We start from the raw sequence: 14,143 nt of genomic DNA, 5'->3' as shown, positions 1-14,143 counted from the left end.
TCCTGTATTGAAAATCAATAAGATGGTTTTGCGAGGCATAGCAATCATAAAACTCATCAAGCTAACAATCTGAAGATTGCACGTAAAAATAGTCTTATCGCTCGCATTTCACTGGGGATGTACCTACCACATAACTTTCAGGCTGAATTGTTTTCTGTGACCTTGGACATGTTAAGATTCTTTATATCTGACTTTGTATCCCCCAGCCAGTGTGCTATTGCCCCATATCTATGTTGTTAATCACGGTTCCCACAGCCCACATGGCACATTTCAATCGGCTAATTTTGCCTCTAGTGCTGGTCAAATCATCTCTAAATTCATGCAAAGTTATTAGGCAGTCACAATTTCACATATGATTTGTTGGGGAGCTCAGCTGAGAGAGATGGAAGTTCGAGGAGGAGTGAGCGTGGGAGTGTGTCAACTGGAGAGAGAGAAAGAGAGCAGAGTCAAGTACGATTCAATAAGAGTGTACCAACAAATGTGTTAGTACACAAAGAGTAAAAAGTATTTATACTTAAGGCACGTAAGGGTGCATTCACATATACAATGTGCGTGTACTATACACACAGGAGGTTAAACCAGGCCTTTATCCCAACAACCTCCCACTTAAGGTCCGATGTGAGCCTCTAACTAACCAACTCCCACTAGTCGTATGCAATGCTCGTGCTGTAGACCTTTAGTGAGAACATTTGTAGGGTTGTCTTGTGTTTTGATCTTGGTCAAAGTGAGTTAACCATCTTCCAGAATCTGTCTGATGAAGTGATATCGCACATCTATATGCTTTGTGCGTGAATGATACATGGCATTCTTAACCAGATACACAGCACTCTGGTTAGCACATCCCAAAACTGCAGTATCCGTAGACATGCCGAGATCATCGGCAAGTCTCCTCAACCATATAGCTTCCTTAAAAGCTTCAGTAGCTGATATGTATTCAGCTTCAGTGGTACTCAGTGCAACAATATTCTACAACCTAGAACACCAAGAAACAGCCCCACCAGCAACTGTGAAGACCATAGCAAATACACTTCTTTGTGTACCCTTTAGGTATCAAAGAATACACTTGGCAGCCTCCCAATGTGTTTTGCCACGATTTGACATAAACCTGCTAACAACTCCCACTGCATGAGCAATGTCGAGACGAGTAGCAACCATAGCATACATAAGAGAGCCACAAACTGAAGCATAAAGGACTCCTTTCATAGCATTTGCTTCCACGTCATCTTTTGGGCTGTTAGCTTTGCTAAGCTTAAGGTAAGGAGGTAAGGGTAACCCAAAAGGCTTAGCTTCAGCCATGTTAAATCTGTCTAATACTTTTTCAATGTACTTTTCTTGAGATAAGAACAGCAATTTCTGCATTCTATCTCTAAGAATTCTCATGCCCAAAATATGCTCTACATTCCCCAAATCTCTCATGGAGAAGGTTGATTTCGATTGATTTTTGAGAGCATCCAAGCTAGTTTTCCTTTTCCCAGCTAGCAACATATCATCCACATACAAAACAAGTATGATAGGGCCGCCATCTATATCCTGTTTCATGTACAAGCAATGATCTGCATGGCTGCGTGTAGACTCGTGAGATAGCATAAAAGTGTCAAACTTTTTGTACCATTGCCATGGTGCTTGCTTCAGCCCATACAGGCTGCGTTTTAGCTTACACACCAAGTGCTCTTTTCCAGGAACTACAAAGCCCTCGAGTTGTTTCATGTAGATTTCCTCATCAATGTCACCATGCAAGAAAGTTGTTTTTACATCCATTTGATACAGCTCTAAATCTAAAACAACAGTGAGAGCAAAAAGCACACGTAGAGTGGTCATCTTCACAACAGGAGAAAAGACCTCTTGGAAGTCATTGCCTTCCTTTTGTGTATACCCTTTAGCAGCCAACCTTGCTTTGTACTTGGGTTTCCTATCAACTGTCTTTCCTTTGTACACCCATTTATTTGGAAGTGGCTAAGAGACACAAGATCCCAAGTATCATTTGCATATAGAGGTTTAATCTCTTCCTGCATAGCTAGCTGCCACTTACTACTAAACTCACATGACTTGGCCTCTTTATATGTAAGAGGCTCACCCTCATCTAAAGTATCACATAATGCAAGGAGGGATCAAACCTATGTGGTTGCATTCTTATGCGTGTAGACCTACGTACCCAATGATCAACATTTTCAAGAATTGGGTCTACATCTAGAAGTATATTATTTTCAACATTTATTGGTTGTTGTAAGCCATTTTCAGCATGTTGTTCATGTTTCAACACAAGCTCTTGACCATTGTCTAAAGACAAGTGTACACTGCCAACCCCACCAATGTTGCAAGCATGGTTATTTCCAACATACACCTTTCCTTAACTGCCTGCATTGAACATAGCAAAACACTCCAAGCAAGGAGTTACATGGAAAGAGGCACCAGAGTCTACAATCCAAGTCTAAGTGACACCATCATCAACTGACAAGAGTGCATCAATCACATCAGCCTTGGTAATCTATATATCCTGCATGTGACATACAAGGGCATCATAATCAACTGCACATAATACATCAGCCTCTGTATCTGAAAGCTCCTCTATGACCACACTAGAGGCCACATTGGCCTTTTCTTTGCCTTTGGATGTCTCCAATGCATCTGTCTTTTCTTCCTTTTTCTTTTTATCTCTTGCATTCTTCTTTCTCTCTTGTTCCTCTTGTAGTACCTGCAATCAAGTTTCTTGTGCCCCTTCCGACCACAATGATAGCAAGTAATGTCGCTCTTATCCTTTCCTTTGCTCTTCCTCCTATTTCTCTGCCCTGCATATGCATTTTTCTTTTCAGCCTTGCCTCTTACATTATAAGCTCAGTTACTGCCTTCTCCACTAGACATACGTCTAACTTCTTCATTCAAGATAGAACCCCTCACCCCATCATATGAGAGATTGGGGTTATTGCTGAGTGAAACCACCAAGGTTTCCCACGAGTCCGATAGTGTCATGATAAAAAAGATCGCCCTCAACTTATCATCAAAGTCCAAGTTTGCATCTTTGAGCTGATTTAGAATCCCTGTAAATGCACTCAAGTGCTCAGCTGCAGGCTTTGACTCATCCAGTCGCATATTCACCAACTTGAGCTTTAAATGCACCTAATTAACAAGAGTGGCGATCTCATAAGTAGTTTTCAGCTTCTCCCATTTTGCATAACCTGTATCTAAACCCTTAATGTCTGTCAAGATGTCATCAGTGACACCCATCTTTATGTAAGCCATAGCCTTTTTATTTACTCTGGCCCAAACTGCGTCAAACATTAGTGCGGGTTTATCTTACTGCAAAGCACCCTCACAATCCTTTAGAAACAAAATGCCCCGCATAAGGTCTTTCCAAATGTCAAAGCCATGACCATCAAACCGTTTGATCTCCATCAAACTCTTGATGTCTCCATTGGAAGAAGTTGCAGCCATTTTATCACGAACACAAGAGTAAATGCACTTAACTGTAGAAGCATAAGCTGAACCAGCAAAAAGTACACTGCTGTTCTTTCTCAGTCTAGAAATAAATCTCTGCTGTTTGTACAAGAACCAGTCACCACACGGGTAAAAATACAAAAATTTACCAAATTCTACACAATTCCCCAAAATTTCAAGTCCAAAATTGCATAAATGTCAACCAATCTGACCCAGCTAAGCAAAACTTTACCAATACATGAAAAGCCCCAAATTTTTGGGATCCAATGTCAAGAAATTTTGCTCAAAGAAGCAAATTTCTGACTACTTGGGCAAAATCCCCAAATTAATTGAGGTCACCACGTGCAATGTCTGCAATTCCTAACTTCAAAATCACTGACGGGCATAAGCAGAGTCAATTCTAGAAAAAGCCCCAAATTTCTCGCTCAATTTTGCACAGAATTGGCAACTGTGCTTTCACACGTGAACCCCCGCCAAGAGTAAGAGATGGCTAAAAGGATTAAGGGGAAGATTAGATTTTTTTTAACAAAGAAAAAAAAAGGCTTTACATGACTTGACATGGGTCCATTGACCCGTCAGTCAGGCGCATCGAACGGACTGGCAGTCCACATCGCGTCTGGCTGAAACCTACTGGCGCCTCACCTCGCGTTGCACGCGTCACTCTGGTCGCCGCCTCTGGTCCTTGTCCGCACGTGCAACCGTCACCACCTTTGGTCTTGGTCCTAGTCCGTGCCCGCTGCTACCTTGTCATGAGGCACAAGACCACTGTGCCTGCCTTATCACCTGTCACGCGACCATTGCCTGCCCACGCCCGCCACGTCAGTTGTTCGACACATTGGATGCTAGCGGCTCAAATTGTCTGTGTTGTTCGTCAGCGCGTCAGCTATCCGACGCACTGCACGCCAAGGGCTTAAACTGTCTGCTGCTATTCGTCAGCACATCAGTTGATCCCGTCAAATTTCGGGAAGCGTGCGAAACCTGATACTCTAATACCAGTTGTTAGGGAGCTCAGCTGAGAGAGATGGAAGTTCGAGGAGGAGTGAGCATGGGAGTGTTAGCTGTGGAGAGAGAGAGAGAGAGCAGAGTCGAGTACGATTCAATAAGAGTGTACCAACAAATGTGTTGGTACACAAACAGTAAAATGTATTTATACTTAGGACACGTAAGGGTGCATTCACATGTACAATGTGCGTGTACTATACAAGCGGGGTTAAACTGGGCCTTTATCCCAACATGATTCTCATTTTTCAGTTTTTGCTTAGGAGTCCTAGCCTAGGAGCATTGCCCATTCAACCTTCATTGTCCTTTTTCTCTTCATTATCCACTCTCTTGCTGCAGTACACAATTTACTCTCTCCAAAGATTACCAAAGAGCCTGTTATTCTTGCACTCTTCTACAGTAGGAGGATTAAATTTACAAAAAAAGGTGTTTGTAAGATGATTTCTCTTGCCTTTTTCAAGGTTTTTGCATACAGTATATATAGGACACCATCCTGTGTAATTTATAAGGGAACATTGTTGCCTTGTATTAAAGCTTTTAAACCATCATTAGTGATGATATGCTATCAGCTCAAATTGGAACCTTCAATGTAGGTCAAAGATAAAGCCCACAATCTCACCCTACTATATACATTGCCATGAAAATGATAAAATCAAAAAGAAAAAAACTCCTAGGTTTTAACTTCAAGAACCTTATATACTAATGCTTGATGCATATACTCCCCCCCTCCCCAAAGCTCTATGACAATTGATAGTTTTGGTTCATAACAGTACATAAGCATAAACGGGTTATAACTAGTACCCAAATGCTTAGCACTATTTTAGGCAAACTCAATCTAAGAAAGGTAACACTCCCAATCAAATTGCCTATGGGAGACATACGCATGCAGCATATCCTCCATGGTTTGATTAATCCATTCGGTCTGCCCATCCATTTCACAATGCCCAAAGGACTAAATGGACAATCGAGTTTTCAATTTTTGGAAGACCATTTGCTAGAAATGGCCAGTGAACTTAGAATCCCAATCACTGACTATTTCATCAGGTAAACCATAAAGTCTATAAAGGTGTTTGTCAAAGAGACCAGCCAACTCATGGCATTTCAAGGTTGCCTTTATAGGAAAGAATCAAGTCATTTTCATCAACCAATCCACCACAACCTAGTTTGTGTCATGATCTTGATTCATACGGGGCAATTTTACTACAAAATCTATAGAAATGTTATTGCTTTGTTAAGCTCGCACTGCGTGCACTCATGCACATAAGACTCAACCATAGTCTTAATATGCAATCAATAAAAATAACCAGTGACCAAGGCCAAAGTCCATTGCATGCCAGGGTGTCTAGTGCTTGCATCATGACACTCATATTTTATTTTAAAAATTCAATAAAACCTAAAAAGGATTTTACTTGCCTTATGGTCCCTAGAATAAGTCAATCAAGCACTACTCATACCTTTTCAGAATCAATGTGAATGCCATTAATTGAGAAGACATGACCAAGTACAATAGCTCCGTACGAAAGAATTTGTACTTGAATAGTTTGGCACACAATTACTCTTGCCTTAAGAGACATAAGATGATACACAAGTGTTTGGCATCTTCCTCCAATGATTTACTATAAATATGGATGTCATCAAGGAAAACAACTATCCACTTTCCAAGGAACAGACAATATAAATCATTCATCATTTGTTGGAAAGTTACGAGAGCATCATTCAATCCAAAAGATAGTACGAAAAACTGATCATGTCTGTACCAAGTTCAAAACATAGTTTTTGGAATATCCTCCGAAGCTATCTATATCTGATGCTATCCGGACCTTAGATTGATTTTGATATAATACCACACACCACAATGCTGATCTGTAAGGTAATCCATCCTAGAGAACAAATATTTACTCTTAGTGGTCAGCTTATTGAGACCTTTGTAAAATTGACACAAAAGTGCATAGTGACATCCTTCTTTTTAGCAAAAAGAACAAGCATGTCCCATGGAGATTTACTCAGCTTAACAAATCCCTTGGCTAAATAGTCTTGATGTTGCCCCCCTAGAATCCAACCTACGCATAAGACATGACACAAGCCAAACTCGCCATAAAAGGAACTGCACATCAAACTAACCTTGCAACCATAGAGCCAAACGAGCTGACTCCCAAGCCTAGAAGCTAGTAGCACTCCAAGCCACAACTACATCCCAAGGGTTGGCGTCCCATACCACCAATCCACATCATCCTAGTGTACGAATACATTGGCCAACGCGCCAAGAGTCCAAGAGTGGTGATCACACAATGAATGTACACAATAAGGCCTTCAGTCTTATAAATAGGATTCACTTGCCCTAACCCCAAAGTATTCTTAGTGCATTTGCAATAAATCACTTCATAACCACTATGACCAATACTACTAGCACCCATCCAAATGTCCAAAGACATAACAAAAACGATGCTAAAAGAGACTTTCAGCCTCGATAGAAGAGTGTCATGTTTAACGCTTTCTATGGTAAGAGAGATTCTCAAAAGGCTATCTTTTACTGCACAATTTGATGTTGCCTTTGGCGGTGAAGATTATACAAAACAATCAAAGATTAGAATGGTTAAAATGCATTTGAAGAATGCCATAAATTGGTGGCTCAAAGTTGTTCGAGAGGGAAAGGAATTGAAGTCTTGGAAAGAGTTTAAGAGGATATTCAATAAGAAGCTTCAACCTTCATCCTTTGAAGCCAATGTGCAACAAAAATGGGATGAGCTGAAGCAAAGTCAAGGAGATAATATTGAGACATAATATGTTCAATAGGTTTGCTATTGTTTCTCTTAAATTTAGATCCCTTAATGAAGTTCCTTACAATATAGCAATGAGAAAATTTATCCATGGATTACATCTAGTGATACGGCAAGATGTCAAGCTATCAAAGCTTAATACTTTGGAAGCAGCCCAAGATACGGTCTTAGAAGCTAAAGGACTACATACATCATGGATGCTTGACAAAGCTTCCAAAGAAGAACCACAAAAGAAGAAAACCAAGATGTTCAACCCAAGAAGTTAGATTAACAATAACCAAAGTATAAAAATGGAGATACACCATCTTTGCCATTCAAAAAGAAGCTAACATATCAACAGTTGGTAGAATATACAAGAGAAAGGCAATGTTTCACTTGTAAACAAAAAGAATACATGGCTGATCAGTGTCCTAACTTTGAGAGTGCCCAACGGAAGAGAATCATGAACACAGAGAGACAGAGAACGGGAGACGAAAGAAAGAAATTCACATTGACTGAAGACGAATGATGAATACAAAAGAGTGGACTAATTAGTCTTTGTACATAGCCCAAGGCATCAATGAGGACACAGGATCAGGCTAAGAATGATGATGGTAACACTAGAGAAAGAGGAGTATGCCGAAGACGGAGTGTGTAAATCAGCAAACTGTAGAAGATGAAGAAATAAATAATCTACCAAGTGGGAGGAGGTGAAACTAGCCTTCCTTCTTGGAATGGGTGGTGATAACCTGATTTAAGAGTTAATTATAGCAATAAATAAATGCACATAAAATGAATTACATACTTTACCATAACATTCTTGGACAGTAGACACCCTATCGGCTCTAGAATTGGCGCCCCTTGAAGATTTTAGTCCCTTGAGTCTTCAATCTCTGGCACGGATCCCAAGGTGGCTGCTAAACCCTAATTTCTGCTGTAAATTAGGGTTTACTGCAGAAATTACAGATCAGCCCACCAAAAATGGCTGAGATCTCCTCCGAATGGCTAAGAATTGTTGAGAATGGCTGAGCATAGGCTGAAGGAGATGAGAGAATGCTGTAGAGAGAGAAAATTCTGAGATTTGTTGCGAAGAACTGATCAAAATCAGCTGCTGCTGCCCTGCTATATCAGCCCCAAACGGATGCACCAACAACAATAGGAGCATCAAAGACTATGATCTTCAGGAGAAAGTGCATTAGCAGCAATTGCCAGCTTCCCAAGGTCAAGAATATGCAATCTCCATCACCAAAATGGTCTCCAATGGCTGGGAAATGGCCCCAGAAGCTAGTGGCAACAGTCCAACAGCTCCAAAATGAAAAAACGAGATTTCCCTCTTCCTTCAGTCCTATTTAGCCTTTCCCCCACTTGCATGGAAAAGTTTTGCCAAGTGGCAGCTTTCTTAATCCATTTTCAGTAATTTCCAGCCATTCAATTAATTTTCAAAATTAATTAATTCTGAAAATTAATTCAACCCTTAATCCATGCCGAGAAAATTGACCTTGCCCATCCAAAAATTAATTGGCTAGGCCATTTGCAACCCAAAGTGGTCCCATGCATTAATTGACCCTTCCTTGGACATGCATTAATCCATTAATTAATGCCTAGGCCCTAGTATCACCACTGACACTTAACGGCCAATAATGGTCCTAGGGGCAAACTGACACCATAGTTCACCTAAGAACCTAACAAGTATAGCTTATTACAACTTTTGCCTTTGACACTCATCTCTTTCACAGGGTCCTTGGGCCTTCAACTGTAAAAAAAGTAGCTTGCACCTCACATGAGCAACACATGTGCATCTTTTAATTACACATTTCATTAATCCTTTAATTATATGTCAATTAAACATAAGCAAAGCATCAAATTTTCACGTCCTCGTGACAGGAGGAATATAAATGGCAAAAATCCCCTCAAACTGCCGACTTGATCTAGGCCCTTACAATGGGCCAACCTCTCCAAAAATGCTTGGCAACTGCAATAAATGCAATCTAATTGCACAAGAATAATGCGCAAATGCTGATGTGGAAATACGAAAGCTGATGTGGCAATCTAGCACAAACACAATATAGCAAGGGCAACAAAATGATTGGAAAACCTAAGAAAAGCATAGGAAATACACACGAAACTATTAGAGCTCCAATGTCTCCGTCGAACTCTGACAAGAGCTCACAACCAAGAGATGAAAACTGACAAACCCTAAAATAGGCACGCTAACCCCCCCCCCCCCCCCGATCCTCGGAGAGTTTGAAGACCCAACTATCAAATTGAAGCAATGCAGAAGCGAATGACCATAACAAAGAGTGAACAAAGAGAGAAGAGAGAGAGAGAGAAAGAGACGGTGAAACACAGAAAATCTGCATTGAAGAATGTTGTATAAGGATGCCAAATTATACACGAGTGCAGAGAAAATATTTGTGTATGTATCCACCTCGAGGATCTTGATCTCCGTCAGCCCCGAGAGCAAACTCCGCAGTCAGAAGGCTTTATGAAATCTGTCAGAGACAATGTGTCAAGACTGCTGGAAACTCGGCCTATTTATAGGCTGAAAATAACGGCCGCAAATGATCAGGTCGGGTGCATTAAATGCAGCCAACTGATGCAGTCTGACTGTAGCAGCCACATGGCACTGCTGACGTGCCGCATCCAAGCAATGTCTCTTAACACCCCCTCTTAGATCCTGGACAAGGCAGTAGACAGAGGAATCTAGAATGTCTATGAAGCAAAGCCTGGGGAAGTGCCTTCGTAAACAAATCTGCAAGATTGTCTTCGGCCTTACAGTATTCCACATCGATGGTCTCATCTAGAAGCTTCTCCCTGATGAAATGATATTGGATCTCTATGTGCTTTGTCCGGGCATGGAATACGGGATTTCATGCCAAGGCAATGCAACTCTCATTGTCACACCGCAAAATAGTAGGACAAGTCTGGGGGCAACCAAGCTCCTCAAACAAATACTGAAGCCACAAAGTCTCACATGTGGTAGAAGACGCAGCCCGATACTCTACCTCAATCAAAGATAGGGCTACTATGGGCTGCTTCTTGCTACTCCAAGAGATAGCACCAGCACCCAAGGTAAAACAATAACCTGTAGTAGACTGCCTTCGGTCCACATAGCCAGCCCAATCCGAATCACTCCAACCTGCAAGAACAAGATCAGACGCACATGTACCTGCTGGATAGGAAATCCCGAGGTCAGAGGTCCCCCTCAAAAACAAGTATCCTCTGAGCAGCCTGCCAATGCACCTGCTGGGGTACACTCATGAAACAAGCCAAGAGACCTACAACAAAACATAGATCAACCCGAGTGTTGAGGAGCCAAATCAATGATCCAATCAGCTAATGGTAGCGGGTAGCATCCGCCAAAGGAGAATCTGCGTGTAAAGTGGCCTTCCAGTTCAGATCCATAGAAGTAGAAATGGACATTTGACACCAATCACCTTCCAGTTCGGTCTTGAAGCACGATTGGTGTCAAATGGCCTTCCAGTTTATTAATGTAGGCTCTATCCTGCATAACACAGGACATCAAACAGTAGTTAGAGCAAACAAGCTCCATAGTATATGCCTGGTACCGCCATGACCTCCACGGTCCATCCTGCGGTTGCCACTCCTCAAGGACCCCCTCGATCCCTGAATCCCGGAGCGTGTCACAGGCCCAGCAAGGAGCAGGCCGAATCTCACCATGGCACTCTCCATCTACTGAAGTTTCGGCAAGGTCCACCATCAATAGAGGACCAACCAGTGAATCTAGTGGCTGGGTAGTAGGCTCCTCATCTGAAGAAGAGTCCTCAAGAGACAGAGGCTCGAGAGGAAAAGTCGTTAAGGCCCAACTATCACCAGGATCTCTAAGTACAAGGTGATCCTCAGCCCCCTCTGGAGCGGGAACCTCCACGAACCGAACATCACTGCTCCTGTAGACATCCCGCTTAACAGGATCATACAATCGGTAGCCTTAAGATTGCGAGCTATAGCCCACAAATACCTGTCTTCTGGAAGACGCTTCAAATTTGTCACGATGTGTCTTCGGGATATGAACATAAGCATCACACCCAAAAACCTTGAAAAAAGAAACATCGAGCTTTGATCCAAAGTACGCCTCAAAGGGAGTCATACGACCAACAACGGAAGTAGGGGAACAATTAAGGATGTGAACTAAAGTAGCCACAGCCTTAGCCCATAGACACTGAGGTGTCTAATATACGCCATCATAGTATGGGCCATCTCGATCACACTGCGATTTTTCAGCTCCAAAATGCCATTCTCCTGAGGGGTGTGTATATTGGCAAACTCTTAATGTATGGCACGATCTGCACAAAACCGTGTAAACTCATTCGAAACAAATTCCCCGCCCTTATCCGATCGTAGGTCTTTACCATTCGCCCTGATCGGTTCTCCTCAAAGAGCAACCAATCCTTAAGTTGGAGAAAGCCTCAGACTTCAACTTCAAGAAATAGGCCCATGTCATCCTGTGGTAATCATCTACAATGAGAATGAAATACAAACTTCCTCGAAGGGATTCTATCCTCATCGGTCCACAAAGATATCTAGAAACAAGCTCCAAGGGTGCTGAAAACCGCCTCAAAGCCTTGCTGGGAACAACATCACGAGTCTGCTTTCCACGGATGGAGGATGCACAAGGCTCCTGACTCACCACAATATCTGGCAAACCTCAAACAAACTCGTCCTTAGACGCCTTCCGAAGGTATTCATAATTGAGGTGAACAAACCGAGCATGCCAAAGCTCGAACTAAGTTAGAGAGGTAAGAAGAAGAGAAGTCAAGACAGAAGAAGACCGCAGCTTGTAGACTCCATTCTCCTCATAACTTGAAGAAAGAATCGCTCTCGATTCTCAATCAAGAATCCGAAAAGAATCTACATCAAATTCCACCAAGGGCAGAAAGGGTCATGTGCCTAAAGGTACCACTGTCAACAATCCACTCCCGAGTAAATGGGGCCGTCAACGCAGCATCAAAAGCTAGCAAGGTCGAATCCTCAACCACCTCCAAATGGAGGAAAGCAGCTAATGAGGGAGCACCCACTGCTCCAAAATCCTTTGAAGATTTCTCCTCCTCCTCCTCCTTGTCGGGGCAATCCTTCTTCCAATGACTTGTTTTGCCACAAATGTGACAAGACGACTCCTTGTCTTTGTCCTTCTTAGATTTGTCTTCCTTCTTCTTCTTTTGGTACTTTCTCTTTTTCTGAGAGGATTAACCAACCAAAGCCTCAAATTTCGAAGTATTGGTTCCTTTCAATTGCTCCTCTTGGTCCACGACCATAGGAACCCACTGAAGAGTCTCAAACCACCCTGCAACAATCAAGGCGGAATAAAAACCACTGAAACGAGGCGGTAACTGTGAAAGAAGAGTTATCGCCATGCCTTCAAAAGTGATCCCTTCCCTGCGTTTTGAACCTACATCTGAAGCTGCCTTAGCTTGTTGATATGCTCTCGCATGGATGATGACTTATTGACACTCATAGTTCTCATTTGCACTTCCAAAGAAACTCGCTTCATGACAATCATCTGATTATACATCTGATCCAACTCCAACTATATCTCCCTAGCCACCATCAAACGCTCTATATGAGAGATAACACCTGTAGTATATGAGAGAGAGAAAAATGAGTGAATACAAGCATTGAGTTTATCCCAATGTACCTGAGCCTTTGCCAACTCTGCCTTCTCACAAGAAGAGAGTCTGGACTTGTCTTGTGAAGAAGGACGATGGATAGCCTCCATAACAAGCTTCGCCAAATCATAGGACTCCAATATGGCAAGCATCATGACCCACCGAATGCGGTAGTTCTCACCATCGAGCTTTTCATCTGAAGGAAGAGCCGGTAGGATGGGCACCTTCCGGTCCATGATCGCCTAAAACTCAATCTCGGCCTCAAAAGACATCTTCACCTACAATGCCTGCAGAAAACACAAAAAGAAGCCCCCTCTGACTATGAAAATACAGCCTCTTAGGGCTAAGGTTTGCTCATCCCGTTCCTTCACTTGCCAGAGGCAATGAAAAAGTAAAATCTGCACTTGAAGGCCAAAAACATAGCCTTCTTCCTTCTCTAACAGCAAAAAAACAGTAACAGCTTCAGCAAATCTTCTCTTTTCTCACAAGCCCACGCTCGCCTCAGCCTTGTTCTAATGTGCAACCCACCTGCTTGCACTTGAACCCTAAAAACACAGCCTTGTGTCGCACTGAAAACTCCTCTTCAAATAGAGATCCACCCTAGGTTAGCCCTTCAATGCTCTGACCCATGTTAGAGTAAAGCAATGCGGAAGCAAATGACCGTGACAAAGAGTGAACAGAGAGAGAAGAGAGAGAGAGAAAGAGACAGTGAAACACAAAAAATCTGCACTGAAGAATACTATATAAGGATGCAGAATTATACACGGGTGCAAAGAAAATATATACACATGTCTCCACTTCGAGGATCTCGATCTCCGTCAGCCCCAAGAGCAATCTCCGCAGTCAACAGGCTGAAATCTGTCAGAGACAATGTGTCAAGACTGCTGGAAACTCAGCCTATTTTTAGGCTGAAAATAATGGCCATAAATAATCAGGTCGGCTGCATTAAATGCAGCCGACTGATGCAGTCGGACTGCTGCCGCAGTCCCGACTGCTGCCATGTGGCAGCCTGCCACATGGCACTGCTGACATAGCCGCATCCAAGAAATGACTCTTAACACCAACAATCTCATGTGATGAAGCATGGAAGCCTAAGGCAAAGGCTTTGTGAAGAGATCCACTATGTTGTCCTCCATGGGACGATAGGCCACTGATAACAATAACTCGAAATCCATGATCTGCTCTCAAACATAATGATATTGAACCTTGATGTACTTCTTGCGAGCATGAAACACCAAATTCTTTGCTAGAGTTATGGCACTTAGGTTATCCACACATAGCTAAGTGGGTCCTGTCTGTGGAAAGCCAATCTCCGCTAACATCCAATGGAGC

General features: G+C 42.5%; 1 protein-coding gene across 4 annotated transcripts in view; it reads right to left on the bottom strand.

Moving 5' to 3' along the window:
* Positions 1 to 14,143, bottom strand: part of LOC148016047 (uncharacterized) — a 78,344-nt gene that overhangs the window by 50,103 nt on the left and 14,098 nt on the right. The window lies entirely within an intron of this gene.

The sequence above is a fragment of the Lygodium microphyllum genome, chromosome 23 (assembly GCF_053477565.2).
Source record: "Lygodium microphyllum isolate KBCC chromosome 23, Lygodium_microphyllum_v1.1.10, whole genome shotgun sequence".
NCBI lineage: Eukaryota > Viridiplantae > Streptophyta > Polypodiopsida > Schizaeales > Lygodiaceae > Lygodium > Lygodium microphyllum.
This window is presented reverse-complemented; position numbering and strand designations above follow the sequence as displayed.